This window comes from Euprymna scolopes, chromosome 6 (assembly GCF_053919585.1).
Source record: "Euprymna scolopes isolate OS-2025 chromosome 6, ASM5391958v1, whole genome shotgun sequence".
Taxonomy (NCBI): Eukaryota; Metazoa; Mollusca; class Cephalopoda; order Sepiida; family Sepiolidae; genus Euprymna; species Euprymna scolopes.
The window spans coordinates 63,429,909-63,447,720 of record NC_136487.1 but is presented as its reverse complement, the minus strand read 5'-3'; the positions used below and the strand labels follow the sequence as shown (position 1 = coordinate 63,447,720).

The 17,812-nt window shown below is 33.3% G+C and overlaps 1 protein-coding gene across 10 annotated transcripts in view; it reads left to right on the top strand.

The window, feature by feature from the left end:
• The window catches only part of LOC145277659 (uncharacterized), a 589,250-nt gene that overhangs the window by 380,071 nt on the left and 191,367 nt on the right, over positions 1 to 17,812 (top strand). For all 10 annotated transcript variants that reach the window (XR_013868190.1, XM_080129311.1, XM_080129295.1 and 7 more), the window contains one exon: positions 934 to 1,027. The gene's annotated coding sequence lies outside the window, so the exon portion shown is untranslated. The remainder of the gene's footprint in view (positions 1 to 933; positions 1,028 to 17,812) is intronic.

Here is a 17,812-nt window from a genome sequence, read left to right as displayed (position 1 = left end):
TTTATATTACACATTGGATTGGCTTCAAGAAGGGCATCTTTTCTTCACTATAAGGAAATAGTTTTCAAAGATAAGCAAACACAAACTATACATATTTTTACTTTTATTTATATTTTTTTAATCAATTTACACACCAAACAAGGCACAGTGCCACTTTGAAGTAGGGGGCTACTATCGGGGACATAAGTTGCAGGGGCATTATGAAGGGAGATGAGTAGCAAGATGTTTGTTCACATTACACTTGAACTTTTGCATATCAGTACAGTTGGGAAAGCAGAATCCCGGAAGGGAGCTCCAAAGTCTTACAGTTCTGGGGAAGAAACTATTGGAGTAAAAGGCTTTCTTACACCTAGGGATTTCTACTGTAAAGGGGTGGGACTTAGTTGCTTGTCGGGTTTGTCGGGGGTAGTCACGTCAAGGAGGTACAAGTGCTTGTAGTTCGTCAGAGCATTCACCATTAAAGTACTTGTAGAACAGGCAGAGGGATGCAACATTTCGTCGATGGGACAGGGGCTGAAGCCTAGATAACAGTTCAGGACCTACCATTATGTAGGAAAATCAAACTTTGCACATTTGTATTCATAAACTTGTGCTGTAATTTTTGTGGAAGGTATTTGGTGATTGTCAACCTACGGTGGAAAATGTTAATTATTCATAACTCCTCAAAAAAAAAAAAAAAAAAAAAAAAAGAATTCAATCCATTACACTTCAAAAACTGGATGAAATTTTTTATTATAAAATGTATGTAATAAATATTTTTTATTCAAAGTTGAAATACCATCAAAGATTACTTCAAGTAATAATAAAAAAAAACGATTATGTAAATTTTCTTTAATTATTAAATTGATTTTAACTTATTTCTTGAAGATGATTTTTCTTAATCTGTCCTCTTTGTAAACTGAACTGAACTGTTGTGCTTTTTGTTTGTTTTAGGTGCCAAAAATTGTTCACGTTTTAATGTACAAAAAACGACGCTCTTCATAACTACTTCATTGATACATATTGGATGCTTTCATCTACAGAGAAAGTAAGTAAATATACTTACGTTTTATTTGTATATTCCTTTCGACCAAAACACAAATTCGTCTCATTTGGATTATTCGAATTACTGTTCGTATCTTGAATGTTATTTTCACAATGTTTCAGTCGCTGTAACCCCTGACCTTCTTCAGATGTATCTTGTTGAATTCAAGAATCTTTGTTGAACTCGGGAATCTGAACTGAATTTCGAATGGAACATTTTATTTAATCCACAGGGGTAATATGCTTTTGATCCATCAGCTATCCTAAGTAATTTGCAATTGTATTCTTGAGAGTCGCCACTCTGAAGATTGAACCCTCAGCATCAAATCTTACGACTAAATTTAGCACTTTATACACTGCACCTCGGGTCCTTGCATCTGAGAGAATGAGAGCATATTAACCCTGTGGACTAAATAAAGTGTTCGGTTTGAAATTCCGTGCTGATTCCAGAGTTTGACAAAATATACTTGGAGAAGGTTGGAGGTTACATTGACCGAAACATTGTAAAAAAAAAAAAAAAAAAAAACCCACTCAGAATGAGGACAGTTGTCTGAAGAATCCAAATAATATGAATTATCAATCCACATCATAAAAACCAGAAACATAAAAGACAAAGTAGGGCTGTGACAACAGAATATTCTTTTCATTCTTTTGACTCTCGGGTATATATCCGACACAGTTAGACACACTTAATCAACCGAGAACCACACCCGTCTATATAAAAACATATAAGATATTAATGTATATATACTCAAGAGTTAAAACAATGAAAAGAATATGCTGTTGTCACCGCCTTATTCATTTGATATGTCTATATATAATTGTTCATTCAATGTGTAACCCGGATATGAGAGACGTCGAAACCGGAGAAGTTGTCTCTTATATTCGTGTTCAGTTTATTTTGTTCAGGTAAGTATGGGAACACTTCATGTAACGCTTTTTACATACAGAACACAAGTTTATTTAACAGTTATAAAAAAAAAACATATAGTTTATTTAACAGTTATAAAAAAAACATATACTTTATTTAACAGTTATAAAAAAAACATATAGTTTATTTAACAGTTATAAAAAAAAACATATAGTTTATTTAACAGTTATAAAAAAACATATAGTTTATTTAACAGTTATAAAAAACATATAGTTTATTTAACAGTAATAGACATAAAAAACACAGAAAAAAATATATTTTCAATCAGTTTCACCAATAATTCAGTCAAAAATGACTTTTTCTTAAAAAAGTAATTTTTGATTTTACAGAAATTTCTTTAACATCATGAACACTTTCATACGGTCCATATTTTCAATGCGCCATCAGGATTACTGCTTTTTGCTTCAAAATATGCTGTGTGAGTTTCAAGTGCATTCAATACAGACAGAGAGTTTTGCACTGGTTTGTCACTTTCAGAAACTTCAGAACTTACGCTTTCAGCATTATCATCTTCATCAAAATCTTGCGTAAACCATTGTGCAAATTCTTTGTTAACGTTCTCCTGCATGAATTGGCGCTTTTGTTTGTAATTAGTGTTTCCGTTCATTTGTATTCAAGAGCTGAGATCGTAATCTTTCTTGAGAAATAATAAACGATTCCGTATATTTTTGGCCACAGATTCAGTGACAGCAGCAATATTATTAAATGTTTAGAAGACAATACAACCAAACAAATCAAAAGAAATGTTCATGTGCAAGGCATAAGCAAATTAACCCAAGCTGAGTAAATATGATAGGCGAGGTATGCTTTTCGCAATTGACTGATGCTGCACAATCCTCAGCAAACCAGAAGATTAACTGACTCAAAGTCTACTTCCGGTTACAATTAAGGCATTCTTATCTATATTATACTAGCATTTCAGCTCGGCGTTGCCCGGGTGTTTAGAAGTGTATGTTGAGCAAAATAAAAAAAATAAAAAACGGTCAATTTTTTTTAACTTTGACCCCTATTATGACCCCTTAACATTTATTGTTTTGGACTCAGATAAAATTATTAAGTTAGATCCATGTCCAAGGAACCTATATCTAAAATTTCAATTGTTTATACCCAAAATTGGCGGAGGAGTTTGGTAGAGTTTTCAAAGGTCAAATCGTTGAACTTTCACCCCTTAACAGCCAAATTTCTGTCCGAAAACCGATTACAAAGATTTTCCCAAATCTCAGTACCTTGTATATCAAATTTCTGTAGACTGAAAATTGACAGTTATTGTGTAGGGAAATGTACACAGACATACACAGACACTTTCACTTATATATATATATATATATATATATATATATATATATATATATATATATTACTAGCATGGGTGCCCGGCGTTGCCAGGGTGTTTGGAGTTGTGTGTTTAGCAAAAAAAGAAGTGGTTGTAGGAAGGCAGGCGCGAACCCATACCACTTTCAAACCGGAGGTGACGTAGGTTTAAATTAAGGCAAGATAATCGAAAATATTAGCGAAAAAAACAACCTCTCCCTGTAGAAAAGTGCCCAATTGAGGGTGAAGAAGTTCATATTTTTAGCCAATTTTTCGGTATTTGTTGTCTGAAGGGCCGAGCTTCAAAACAATACTGATCTTGTGAAAATCTGTCACCTCTATCGAAAGTTTTAGGCAGACATGCAAACATACATACATACATACATTTATATATAGGTAGCTCAAATTTTCGACCCAAACTGATTAAAAAGCTTGCCCTATCTCTGAATACCCTTTATTTGTTTACCCTTTGTTTGTTTAGACCAGAAATTGTCTGAGTAATTTGGTAGAGACCGAAGAGGTCAAATTTTTTTAAAACTTTGATCCCTATTATGACCCCTTAACATTTATTATTTTGGGCTCAAATCAAGTTATTAAGTTAGATCCATGTCCAAGTAACCTATATCTAAAATTTCAAGTGTTTACGCCCAAAATTGTCGGAGGAGTTTGATAGAGTTTTCAAAGGTCAAATCGTTGAACTTTGACCCCTTAACAGCCAAATTTCTGGCTGAAAATTGATTAAAAAGATTTTCCCAAATCTCAATACTTCTTATGTCAAATTTCGAGTGTGTAGACCGAAAATTGACAGTTATTTGATAGGGAAGTGTACACACACAGACACACATACAGACATTTTCACTTTTATAGATATATAGATTTATTAAATTGTTAGGTGAGTACAGAATAGTCAACAAAGCTCCTCCGCTCTTTACGTTAAGAAAGTCTTTCTAAATAATATTATTTCAGCACGGTCAGTAAACTGTTGAAGATTATTTTAAAAGTCATTCTTAACATGGGAAGTAGTGGGGCTCTGTTGACTATTCTTTACTTCCACCTAACAATTTAATAAATAAATTAATAAATAAAAATTACTATAAAACTTGGCAAACCAGAAGAGTAAGCGACCCAAAACAGGAAGTCTTTAGCACTAAAAACTAAATCGGACTAAACACCTTTTGTTGCTGACTTCGATTTGCCCTGGTTTGCCCAATCTTCTAACTTTCGTTTGCCCTTATTCGGTGTTAACTTGCTGTAAGAAAATACCTCAGCTATTCAACATATATTTTTTTGTGATGCAAAGGATAAGAAGGCCTTAATTCGGACCGGAAGTAGACTTTGAGTCAAGTACTCTTCTGGTTTGCCAAGCTTGTATTGCACTATTTTTTTAAGAGTGAAAAGCATGCCTAGCTTTGATGGGCAGAATTTTCAGTGAAAAGATAGTAAGGCATTCCGAGTCCTGTTTTTAAAACAGTTTGCTTATGTTGATTGGCTGTTTTTCTGGCCAATCAGCTGTGACTTGGCTGATATCATTTTGAATGTCATCAAGTGCGTTTTTCACTTTAAACAGAGTAAGTAAGCGGGTCTTGGGATAAGTAGTGTTTAATGAGAACTTGTCGTCTGTGAACCAATTTTTCCAACGGTTAATAATAAATATTTCAATGTTTGAAGACCATTATTAATTTGATGATTACCTGTGGATCTTCATTCTAGAAATACGCCCCCTTTTTTTAATCTTGCTTTCACATTTGCGTTTCACTACGAATTAATAAACTTTAATCTCATCACAACAAAAAAGGCAATTTATAAAGATGGAAGAACGCGAGAGAAAAAAAAAACGGTGGAATTATACTATATTAACGAAATTCCGAAAACAAGAAAATCGATTAAATAGAAAAAAAAAAACACAATGGTATCTACTAACTTTTTGTCAATTTCAACTAAAAGCAACGATATCAACTCAATTGGCGTGTCAGAACTATTTACGATCTTTATAAATTACCTCAACAAAATGATAAACTATTGATCTTTATTACTGTTTGTTTTAAAGAATTTCTAAGGTTTGGAGAAAAGGGAAGTCACTAATGAGTCGTTACTTACCAAGGCCAGCAGTCACTCGAGGATAAAGATTAAAGAGATGGAATGGTTGTTAGGTGAAATGATGAAGACTATTATGAGAAGATTGAAAGTGAAGAATGGAAGGAACAAAACTGGTTTACTTGTGAGGATGGTTTGTTTATATATTAGTATTAAAAATGGAAAGGTAGTTTGCTTGAAGCATTGCTGATACAGAAATCAGTCCAGTTGCTAAGCAGAACATTTTTGTTTGGCAGCTGGTCTGAATTCGTATTTCTGTTCTGTTTTTACTGCATTTTTTTAGTATGTTTTGTTTTTGAAAAAGAGAGGTATATTCTCGAAATTATCAAAGACATTTACCATCCAGGTTATATTAAACAATAAGTCCATTTTTACTGATTTATATACGCGAATGATTTTTTGAAAAATAAATAGATATGCAAAGATTTACAAACTTAATAAGACCTTCGTTCGTTTGTTTTTGTTCATGCCTCATATCACTTCAACATCCCAGTGTTCTACGTTGTTAACAGCCTTCTTATAGATTTGCATATTTATATTAGTACTAGCTGGGGGGGGGCGGTGTTGCCCGGGCGTAAAATACGCTTAAATATGATACTTTAATTTGTCCAGACTTTGTATATATTATTATAGAGTTGTAATTTCAAAAGTAAAATAGAAGTATTTAGGTGCTATCAGCTAGAATCGAAACCGAAACTGTAGCATTCAAAGCTGGTGACGTTACCACTGTACCCACGTGACACACATATAAACCGATTAAAAATTTAAAATAAACTAAGAGGAATGTACCAAATGTTTAACAATATTTTTCAATTTTTACCCATTTTTGACACCTTAAAAACAATTTTAACCGGCTAAAATGCCATAAAAGAACGGCCCCTAAAAATGCAATCATTTGAGGCTCCTAGCGTCACTCTGCAACTTTTAGTTTCAGAGGAGATAGTTTGAAAATATGGAGACAGACTGACAGACAGACACACATGTAGCCGTTTATATATTAGATTAGTTTTGTATTACCTATGAATTTTCAGCCGAGAAACCCATCCTCCCTTTTGATCTTTTTTCTTTACATTTTCTTATTACCGTTAATTAAGACTTTTGTTTTATAACATAATGAGAAACTGATGACGTTGTTGTTACAGTTGGTTTATGTTAAAGAATTTGGAGTTTTAGTATTTTGCTTCTTTTTTTTTTTTTAATTTATTTTTTTTGCTTATGAATAATCACTTACCAAAACAAAAAGCCACTGGATGATAAGGGTTAAAGAGATGGAATGGATTGTCGGTTAAAATGATGAAGAATACTATGAGAGGATTGTAAGTGATAAATAGAATGAACAAAACTGTATAACTTTTACAACCACTGTCAACAATTGCACCCACCACTCTCTATCTGTGGCTAAATTTAAACGCAAATTTCCTGAACGAAGTTTCTTTGCTAGAACTGCTCGCTTGTTAAACTCTATAACGTGGGGATACTTTCCATCTAACTTGCCGTTTTGAAGTCCAATGTAAACAAATTCTGTGGAGTCGTCCTCTTGAATAATCAAATTCTACCCAATTTCCACTACTACCAATCATTTAGCTGTTGTCGCACTGACCGCTTACACTTATTAACCTTTATTCTCACGTGACCTTCAGGTTTGATAAGTGATGACTCCCCTTATAAAAAAAAATATATATAAAAATAAAAATAAAAAAACTTCAGGTTTGATAAGTGATGACTCCCCTTATAAAAAAAAATATATATAAAAATAAAAATAAAAAAACTTCAGGTTTGATAAGTGATGACTCCCCTTATAAAAAAAAATATATATAAAAATAAAAATAAAAAACTTCAGGTTTAATAAGTGATGACTCCCCTTATAAAAAAAAATGTAAAAATAAAAAACTTGGGATGTTTTTTTTTTGTTTTTTTGTTTTTTAATAAATTACACAGTTTGTTTATACATTAATCAAGTTATGGAGATTAGGAAATGGATCAGGAGTTTACTTTCAGTGTCTTCATAACTCTTGCTTCCTGGCCTAAACTGTGCCAAACATTGATGCTATTGTTTTTTGGGGTTGTTTTTTTTTTTTTTTTTCTCTTTGCAAAATTTAGTCATGTTCTCCAAATTTCTCTCTCTCTCTCTCTCTCTCTCTCTCTCTCTCTCTCTCTCTCTCTCTCTCTCTCTCTTCCTTTCCCTCCCTCCCCATCCCTCCAATGGGGCTAACAGTTTGCCGTGGCTAGGTTATATTTAATAACAGGATCTTGGTGGCTGAGCAGTCCCTAACCTAAGAAAATGGATATGCGTATTGCATCACTCTACTTCACCATTTATCTGAGCTAAACATGTGGTCAGAGAAGTCTGATCCAATCAATCGGTTGGTCACGTCAAGCCCCGGCATAAAAAACTTGCGCAAATTTACTCATAACAATTAATATTCCTATTCGCCACCAACTAATAACTACTACCCCCTCAAAAGAAATATGTCAGAAAGCGGTAGCTGAAGGTCAATTGTTATTTAAAAATCTAAAAAAGCTTGAATAGTAAAACGTTTTATCAAAATTACTGGGTTCGGCATTATAAATAACCTCAAAAGGGTTGATATGCCATAAAAAAGACAACCAAACCAAACACCTTGAATAACGATTTGAAGATGTAAAGAATTTAAGCATAAAAAACTTTTACTAAAATAACTAGATTCGAAATTAAATATCCCAATATGCTGTAAAACAAAACAAACAAACCAAACCATTCCTATTTGCCACGTCACACTAGTGACTTCGTGTCTGTAACGTAACTACCAAGACGTAGCTCTCATTCGACTTCTAATGGAAAATTTCACTCTACTTTATTCTAACCTCATGTGGAAATTTCCCATTTTAATCTCATTTTTACACACCTGCATCTAAATACTATCACACGTGCATGCTGTTTGTATAGACAAAACTACTTCGTCTCTGGCTACTGCTGGGTATTAAATTTGAAACTGCCAGTTGCTAAGCAATTTTTATTCCTGTGTCTAGACTGATTTTATTTTTATAAATTACAGACTTAATTGCAAATAAGTCTCATAATCCAGAGCAATTAATAAGCAATCCTACCCATCTAAGAAAAAGAACAAGCTGGATAAGAAACGAAGGGTTGAACGACTCTTTTTTTTTAATTGCTTAACAATCGTCATTGAGACGTTAAACTCTTACATGAAATTAAGTTATGTTTTATTGGTGAAATGCGTTTATTACTAATGTATTATGTTTCTCTAATAAGTCTTCAGGAATTCAGTTTTTATTTATTGACCTACACTGTAAAATACAGCTAAAAGGTATAAATTCAAAAAAAGAAATGTCATTCATTTTGTGGTTATATTAGTGGTGCAGTGCATAGCGAATTTGTCTACAATAAGTAGTAGTGTCCTTTGTTTGGAGTTATCTGCCCTTGGCGTGAGAACAATTCCTGATGAGAGTAATAGTTGTGATATTAAGTCTCTGAAAGAGACACAGAGTTTTTTTGTTTTTTTTTTACTAATGAGCCATTACCTATCGAGACCAAAAGCCACTTGAGGATAAGGGTTAATGAGATGGATAGATTGATAGTATAATGATGATAGGAATTAATGAAATGAATAAAATTTGAAGACTTATGAGGACGGTTTATGATGAGTGTTTACTGACATTGGACTTCAAGATGAACATGTTGCATTCCGCAGGGAAGCTATTTTGTGGCAACGCGTTCCATAGATGTGAAGTTTTCAGGAAGAAACTTGGTTCATGAAAATTCCATTTGATGTTTGATGCAGGAAGAAAAAGAAAGTTCTTTGCGCTGATTGGTAGAAAGGCATATTCTTCAACGTTTCATCTACAAATACAACTCTATTGCAACAATTCGTCTACAAATACAATTACATTGCAACAATTCATCTACAAATAAAATTTCATTGCAACAATTCGTCTACAAATACAATTCCATTATAACGTCTTGCCTACAAATACAATTCTATTACGTTTCATCTACAAATAGAATCTCACTATAAAAATTCATCTACAAATACAATCCCATTGCAACATTTCGTCTACAAATAGAATTCCATTACAACGTTTCGTCTACAAATACAATACCATTACAACGTTTTGTCTACAAATAGAATTTCACTACAAAAATTCATCTACGAATACAATTCAATGGTGAGATCATATAAAGTTAGAGTAATAGAAATTTTATTCATTTTTGATAAATAAAATCCCTGTTTTTTTAAATATTTCAACAGAAATAATTACCTACTAGCGGGGAGATCCAACATCCCAATAGAAAACCTACCTAAGAACACTTCCAGGGACATAAAATACCTTCGTATGAAATTTCATAAAACTCAGCCCAGCCATTTTCAAGTCCATAGAGAACGAACTTACACAAAGTTCCTATTATATAATAGAGATTGCTTTAAGATTATAGACACAGAATGTAATGTTTCAATTAAACAAACAAACAAAAATCGTTATGTCACAGCAAACACAATTTTTGCAAAATGAAAACAAATTTCGCAAAAGGATTCCTGCTTATTCCTGTTCGACTATTCTACATTTTCCCAGGCAAATTAAGTAAATGAATGTTCATAGAAATTAATTAGTATCGAAACAACAGAGGAAGTTGAAGAAATTTTGCATAAGGATTATTGTCAAACACAGCTAATGAACTTTGTCACATAATTGGTCTATTCTAATTCCTATATGGTTGACTATATTAAAAAACTGATTACATATAATGATAGAAGATGTATCGAGACATAGGAATGGGTATGTTTGATCTGGCAGAACGGTGGTTCATTAAAATTGTGGGGTCTGCATTCGCGCCTGGTTTACAAAGTATGGAAATAAAAAATTTAAAAATAAAAAAAAACGTTTACAAGTATTTTTGATATAGATGTACATAATAATACTTTGATAAGTATGTTTTAACTTAAATAGGGATCGTATAATAAAATTGCGGGGTCTGCGTTCGTGCCTGGCCCCATAGAATGGAAGTAGGCACAAACTTTAATAAAGATTTTTCATATCTATCTGTGTAAGTATACTTTCATAATTATGTTTCAGTTTGAATAAATATAGTATAATAAAATTATGGGGTGTTCGTTCGCACCTGACCTCCATAGAATGGAAATATGTCACAAAGTTTAACAAGGTTTTTTTATATAGATCCACAGAATATTGTGATAAGTGTTTCAGTGTGAACAGGTATGGTATAATAAATTATGGGGTCTATCTATTTTATTTTTACTTTCATCATATTTTGCTTTGGTTTTGATACCTCCAAATTCGAAGCTATCTCTTTACAACCCTTCCTTTTCATAACCTATCATACTTTCATAAATCAGAGTCCATTTTCTGTAGGCTGTTTTTGAACCCAGTCAATGACGGGTACTTTTGCTAGTGTGTATGTATATATATATATATATATATATATATATATATATATATATATATATATATATATATATATATATATATATATATGGAACAAACCAAGTTATGTATTCATCAACGCTTCGTCTTTATTTCGAGACTTCCCCTGGGTGAATGGATTTTCACTATTTATCTACCTATCTGTTTCTCTCAATCTATATTTTCCCCCCCCCCTCTCTCTCTCTCTCTCTCTCTCTTGCCTTTTTCTCTTTCTTTCTCTCGTCCTTTCTCTCTTTCACTCAAACACACATACACAAACACAAATCAACAAAGAATTGTTCTGACATAAACAAAACATGAAAGAATGTAAACTTATTTGTTTAAAAAAAACGCTAAACTCTTATAAATCAAACTAGAATTTTAAGCGTTTACTTTTCTAATAAACGTTTTCTTTTTAAATTCTCAAGAAATGTCAAGAATGTTTCTTTGAGATTCCATAAAGTTTTTCCCTTTGTATTTTTTGTAATTCTTCGTTTAAAGAGGCCAAAAGTTCTCGTCACTAGCAGCAAATTCTTCAGCTCACATGTGACGAAAAATATGTAGGACTGGCTTGAAATTTTATATCTTGTTTTCAATTAGCAATAAAGTAGAATTTTGATGAGTTGCTTCAAATGTTTGTTTAGAAAAAGAAAAACCAATAAAATCTACAAGATTTGTGTTCTGCTCGCAGAATATTTCTATTCTCTATAAATATCTGTTGAACAAATTATGCCTTCATTTTTACTGGTTTTATTACAATAGTTGAGTCAATGCAATCTTGAGCCTTTGTGTATCTCTTTATTTCATCTGAGATCAAATCTAGTGATCCGTTGTTTGAGTCTGACATCAATGGGTGGATACTTCGAATTCAACCAACAGAGTCTATTCTCTTACAAGCATTGATTGTGTCAAAAATGAAAAAAAAACTAGACATTTTGCTCGTTAAAAATGGGCAAAAATTGTAACCAGCTGACTGAGTGCTTAATGTCAAATTGTTGGTTGAATATTGTTCAATTTCTGCACATTTTTTTTTGCATTAAATACTAATCCCTATTAATTCTTTACTGTGCATCGAATGAATGTCATAATACTTAGTTCGTGGCGCCTTATTATAACAAGGGTTCATACAAGATTTCAACCAGATCGGCCCAGTAGTTTCCGAATAAATTCTTAGAATAAATGTGGTATTGTGGCGATTAATCACTTAAACATCCCTAACTCTGCATAAGACGGATACCATAAAAAAGTTGTGATGCACCTTATCATAACAAAGGTCCATACAAAATTTCAACCAGATCGGACCAGTAGTTAAAAAAAAATGGGATGAACACACAGACACAGGTTAAGAGAAATATAATATAGATTATATTTGGATAAGTATATCAACATACTGTTTACATATAAATCATGTTAGCACACTGGTTTTCATTAGATCATTATGACCCTGATTTGCACTTGCATAGGTGGCCATTTTTGAGAAGACAAGGTCCTGTAAGTAAAACACTCTACCCAGGTTCATATATGGATGCCGGGCTTGTATAAGTATAATGGTTGACAGACTACCGTCCTGTGTCACGTAGGTGGTTCAAGTCGTTCTATTACAATGTAATAAAACTGGAGTAAAGCACCAGCACAAGAGCCTCAGGTTTAGAAAGGAGCTTTTTTTTGTTTTAATTTTCTTATCACTTTGTTTTTCCTGGGGGATGGGGCATTCTGCCAAATGCCAAACATTCTCTCATTAGTTTAGTTACTCCAACCAAGAGATCTTTTTAAGATTCTAACCGTCCCTTTAAGTGCTATTGTTTGTATTTCTTTTGCACTTGGTTCACCGGGTATATTCGCCAGATAGTTTTTGAAATTCTTTTTAATTAGTCTGGTCTGATACTTTCTTAAGATTCCAGTTTCTTTTCATGTCGTACATAAGTTGTTGGTATTTTGTTATTTCCCCCCTCTCTGCTCTGTTAAGGCCAGTATCATTAGGGACACTTACTTCAACTAGGGTTGCCACATTCTCCCTCTTGTCCGATATCACTATGTCAGACTTAATAGCCCCATTTTCTAGGTATGAAGTTGTAGAAATTTCGTAGTTATAGTGGATGGTGTATGACTTATTTCCAACGTTTCTTTCTGATAAACATGTTCCCAGGATTTGCTACTATATGGGATATTCAGGTTTTTACAGATGTTCGAGAGGAGATATTAAAAAAAGAAAAAAAAAGCTTTATTTATGTTTGTATACATGCGCTGAGCTGCATGTTTTATTGATGCATAGGAGTGGCAGACGCCCCACTAAAAATACTCCACGTTGGAGTCTGGTCACCCAAGAAATGTTTTCTTTGTTTAAAACAGAATAAGTATCTCATTGAACATGAAACCATGCTGAGACCGACCTATTTGAAAAATGCAATGGAGACTGTCTAAATGTTGGACGATCACTGCCTGTGCAGTGAATGCATAAGTGCATGTTCATATTTTAATATTAGTGTATTAACTATGCATTCAGCTTCAGTTTGTAGAAATTAATATTAGCACGTTTACATTCACAGCTATATTACATTAAACACTGATTCTTGTTGGATTACTGAAGTTAAGCAATGTTCAGTCTGATCAGTACTTAGATGAGTGACTATTTGAGAATACCAAATGCTGTGAATTTGGAAGAAAATGAGATTTAAATAATAAAAAAAAAAAAACAATTTCATGGCTGATGCTCGGCCACTTTTGCTTTCTTATAAATTCCTTGTCACGCAGGTGCCGTTTCAGACGATATCCATTGTCTTTCAAAACCCGGAGACCTTTTAAATTAACGTATAAATAACATTTGTATTGTGAATATGATTTCCAAGTCAGGATTTATGTGTAGATTGTTTGCTTTGGGCTTGTTATAAAAAGAAATCTTGAAAGAAACCTTGAAAACCTTCTCTCTTTTCTTATCTGGTAAGGGGGGAGGGATGTTCTATAAAATATGAATAACTTAATATACTTTAAAAATTACCTATTTAATCTTCCTCCACAGTCAGTTCAGGCCATTAAATGTATATGTTAATGTAGATTTACCAAGGATGACGAACTATGGGTCATTCAGTGCTAAATTAATATTCCTCGATTTTCTTTTAAATAATTAAAAACTCAAAAGACTTGTAAATACAGTATGATCAAGTTCATGAGTTGGAACGGCCTATCCTCTCACTATGGGATTGATGGTCCGATTTTATGAGAGCTGACAAATTTCCTGTTTTCATTTATTTATAATACCTATCTAGGACGCAATGAAAAATATTTATCAACAACTGAATTATTTTAGCTCAATTTTTCAGAATATTGTTTTCCTTTGGTTAAACCATGCAGCATCAAGGATATTGCATTTATTTGCTGATTCTGCTGGAGGTTAGGCACAAGGTCAGGTGACGTTTTTAAAAGCCAGTGCACTAGATGAAGTACATTCTGGTCTACAAAAAAAACATGCCTGAGCAGACCGTCTGCATTCCTCGATTCAGGGGCGCTTCAGACGATTAGTAATAAACTAACCCCTTCTTAAAAAGATAAGATAACTTCTGGAATGGTGGACCTCCTAGAACTGAACAGAACTAGGTGTCAGCTCGACCAGCATCTATATGGACCTCCAGTTGTCCATAGAAAACGTAAGAGGTCCGACGGGAAAAATGTACTTTGAGGATTCATGGTAATAAGGTGTTCATATTGAAATCTGTTTTATGCAAATAATGCTATGTATAACAATTATATTGTAAATATATAAAAAGAATATGTAATATAGACAAACACTGTATTCTTTAATTAGCGTGCATTGTAGAGACGTAGGATCATAGAGAATCTTACTTGATTGGTGTCAAATGACTATAGATCAAATCTAATGCAAATGTGATATATCTGAATTTTCAAATTGGTGTGTCTATATCATATCCCCTAAAAACCCTTTAAAATGTTCCAAAGAAACTAAAATTTTGAGAGTATTTATTGATTTCTAATGGTTTACATTTTCTAATGGTTTATAGTTTCATAAAAATCAAACTTTGAAAATAAATTTTAGTGTTGGGCTGATGAAGTCGAATTGCAAAAAATTGTATTTATTTTTTATACTAAAAAATGATTCTTTTAATCGTTTTTTATTTTGTTTTTGTTTAGTTTTGTTGAAAACTTAATTTTCCATGTATTAGTGATGAAATGATATTTATTTATTTTGAACTATGAGTAAAACTAAAATTTAGAGATCAACTCGCACAAATGGATGTTTACGTTTTCAAAGTTATATGCACATATTACATGGATTTTTAATCCGAGAAAAAGAAAAAAAAAAATACAGCTCTATATTTAGAAATTTAAAAAGAATCAGAATCGGTAGTTGTATCGGAATCGGGGGAAAATAATGGAATCGTCTTATCACTAGTAAATTTATTTTAAAATTTGTATTTGAAATTTACCCCCCAGCCCCACTCTCTCTTAAATATGTTGACAAATTATAATAAAATCATTTTGACTCATGGATTTTATTGCTTTTACTCTAAGACAGACTAAGACAAATCTATTAAAAATGACATTTACAGCTATTAAGTGAATCGTGATTAAAATCTGCCTTAAACACTAATTACCTTATTCTCTTAGTTAGTTGCCCTACCAAGACAATTGTTTCAGTTTGCATCAATCATTTGGCGTTCTGTTGCGATGAGTTTTCTGCTGTGATTGGCATTTTGTTGCGATTGGCGTTTTGTTGCGATTGGCGTTTTGTTGCGATTGGCGTTTTGTTGCGATTGGGGACAAACATCAACTCAGTCGAGGTTCCAACAATCAGTCCGGTAGAAACTGGATTATTTCATTGGCCTTTTAGTTGTCGGACTAAGGGATTCGTTCTGAGTAACACTAGGAGATCCATCTTCCCAAGCCGTGCCTTCTGTCTTTCAGGTGGAGCAAGTTTATTGCTTGTTGTCGGAGGTGCAGTCACCGGGCAATACTAATGGGGCTACTCAGACATTTTTTGCAAGACCAGTGCTCTTTCTATAGGGGCACTGGCTCGATTCTGCCGACCTTCCACCCCTGTATCACATTCCCTCACGGTAGGAGGGAAATAAATATCTACCAAGACTTGAGTGTTTATTTCAATTTTCTTTCTCTTAGAATATTTAAAACTAGTTATCCTGCCAAGGCCTGAGAGCCTTTTCTACTTTGGTGTTATTTCAAAGTTTCCCTTCGCCTAAATTTGGTAGTTGCTCTACCAAGGCTTTTGAGTCTAGCCTACCCAAGTGCTATTTCTTAAGTTTTCCTTTTATACTATATGCCCTACCAAAACTTGAGTATTTAGAATTCTTCAATTACAAATGATTGCATTTTCATTATTACTAACTTTTATAACAACAATTATTCATTGTATTTTCTGTGTAAAAAAAAAAAAAAAAAAAAAAACGTTTTCATTTTTCAATTGATTTTTTGTTGAATTATCTTCGTAATAAGTGAAATAATACAGTTTCCCTTGAACAAATTGTCCCGCGTGTGTGCAAAAATGAATAAATAAAAAATAAATAAATAAATAACGAAACTTTCATTCGCCACCTTCCGGCATTTTACGTAAACTACCTGGAAAATTCTGACGATATCACGGTCTTTATTCTGTATAAGTACCGAAGGATTTAATTCAAAATTAATTTCAGACAGTTAGCGAAGGGGGGGGGGGAGCGGTGTCGATTTGCTTTCCGTCTTCCCCTAAACACTTGAACTGTTTTTGTCTTGTATGTTTTTTTTTACTTTAACTTTTGTGTGACGGGGTGGATATATATTTATATATGAATAAATACATGTAGGTATTTATAATATAGTGGAGGACATACAGAAAAACTATCATCCTGTCACTTAATTATCCTCACTGCCTTGCACTATGACCCTCCATGTATTTGCTACTTAACCTTCACAGACTGGCGGCCATATTTATGACTGACTTGTAGCCTGATAAGATCATCTGGGGAGTCACCCTGAACCTTACTTCAACTTTTCTGCTTAAATCAATTCATTGACCTCTTAATTCTCTCCCTTCAGACTACCTGTATAATTTACCTGATAGGCAAAACAGGGAAAGAGTTAAGGACTCTCTCTCTCTCTCTCTCTCTCTCTCTCTCTCTCTCTCTCTCTCTCTCTCTCTCTGCCATACCCAAACACCCTGTCCTGTTAATGTAATCTTATTGACATTGTCAAATGTATTTCACATAAATTTCATTTTCTATTCGCGACATTGTAAAGATAAAAATGTATTTTTACATGATAATAAAAGAAAAGCAACGAATCTGTCAAACTTGCTTCACGTCTGAGTAATGTTTAGGGAGTGGTTCAATGGTTGCCATAGAGGGTTGTGGATTTTTATTGATATCATTTGGGGCGGATATGATTTCATCCGTCCTCCCCTCAGCTGTGGATTAATAGTAGGTTAAACTAGACATTCATGCTTGGTAGAGCAACTAGTCCATAAGGAAGAAATAACAGCAGGTTAGACTAAACTCTCAAGCCTTGATAGAGCGACTAGTCTAAAAAAAAAAGAAGAAAAGAAACCTTTGAAATATACTAAAATAGACTAAATTTTCAAGTATTGGGTGCCACTGCTTGTTTCATAATATGTGCTCCAATAAATATGTTGTGCTTGTGCCGCGCCAACATAAATACTCCCGACCCACCTGACTAGTAGCAAAATCCTTCCCCTTTACTGTAAAAGTCACTGGAAGATTTTCTACTCTGTTAACTTTTTTCCCCTGACCACTTGCCCTTGGAATTCCCTCTCTGCTACTTGTTTTCCCAACCATACTAATATGCATAAATTAAAATGTAAGTTGAACAAGTAGCTTGTTGCCCAGCTCTTCACCAAGGCTGACCTCCCACCAAATTTGACTCCTATCAAAGTAGCCCTTTATGCTTTGGTGACAATATGTCTTGTTGGAAGTGAATAAACGTTTTCTTTGTTTTTTGTTTTTTTTTTAATTCTAAATACTATGTTCTAGAGTCCTATTCAAGGTGCGACCAGTGAAGTATGGAAAAAAA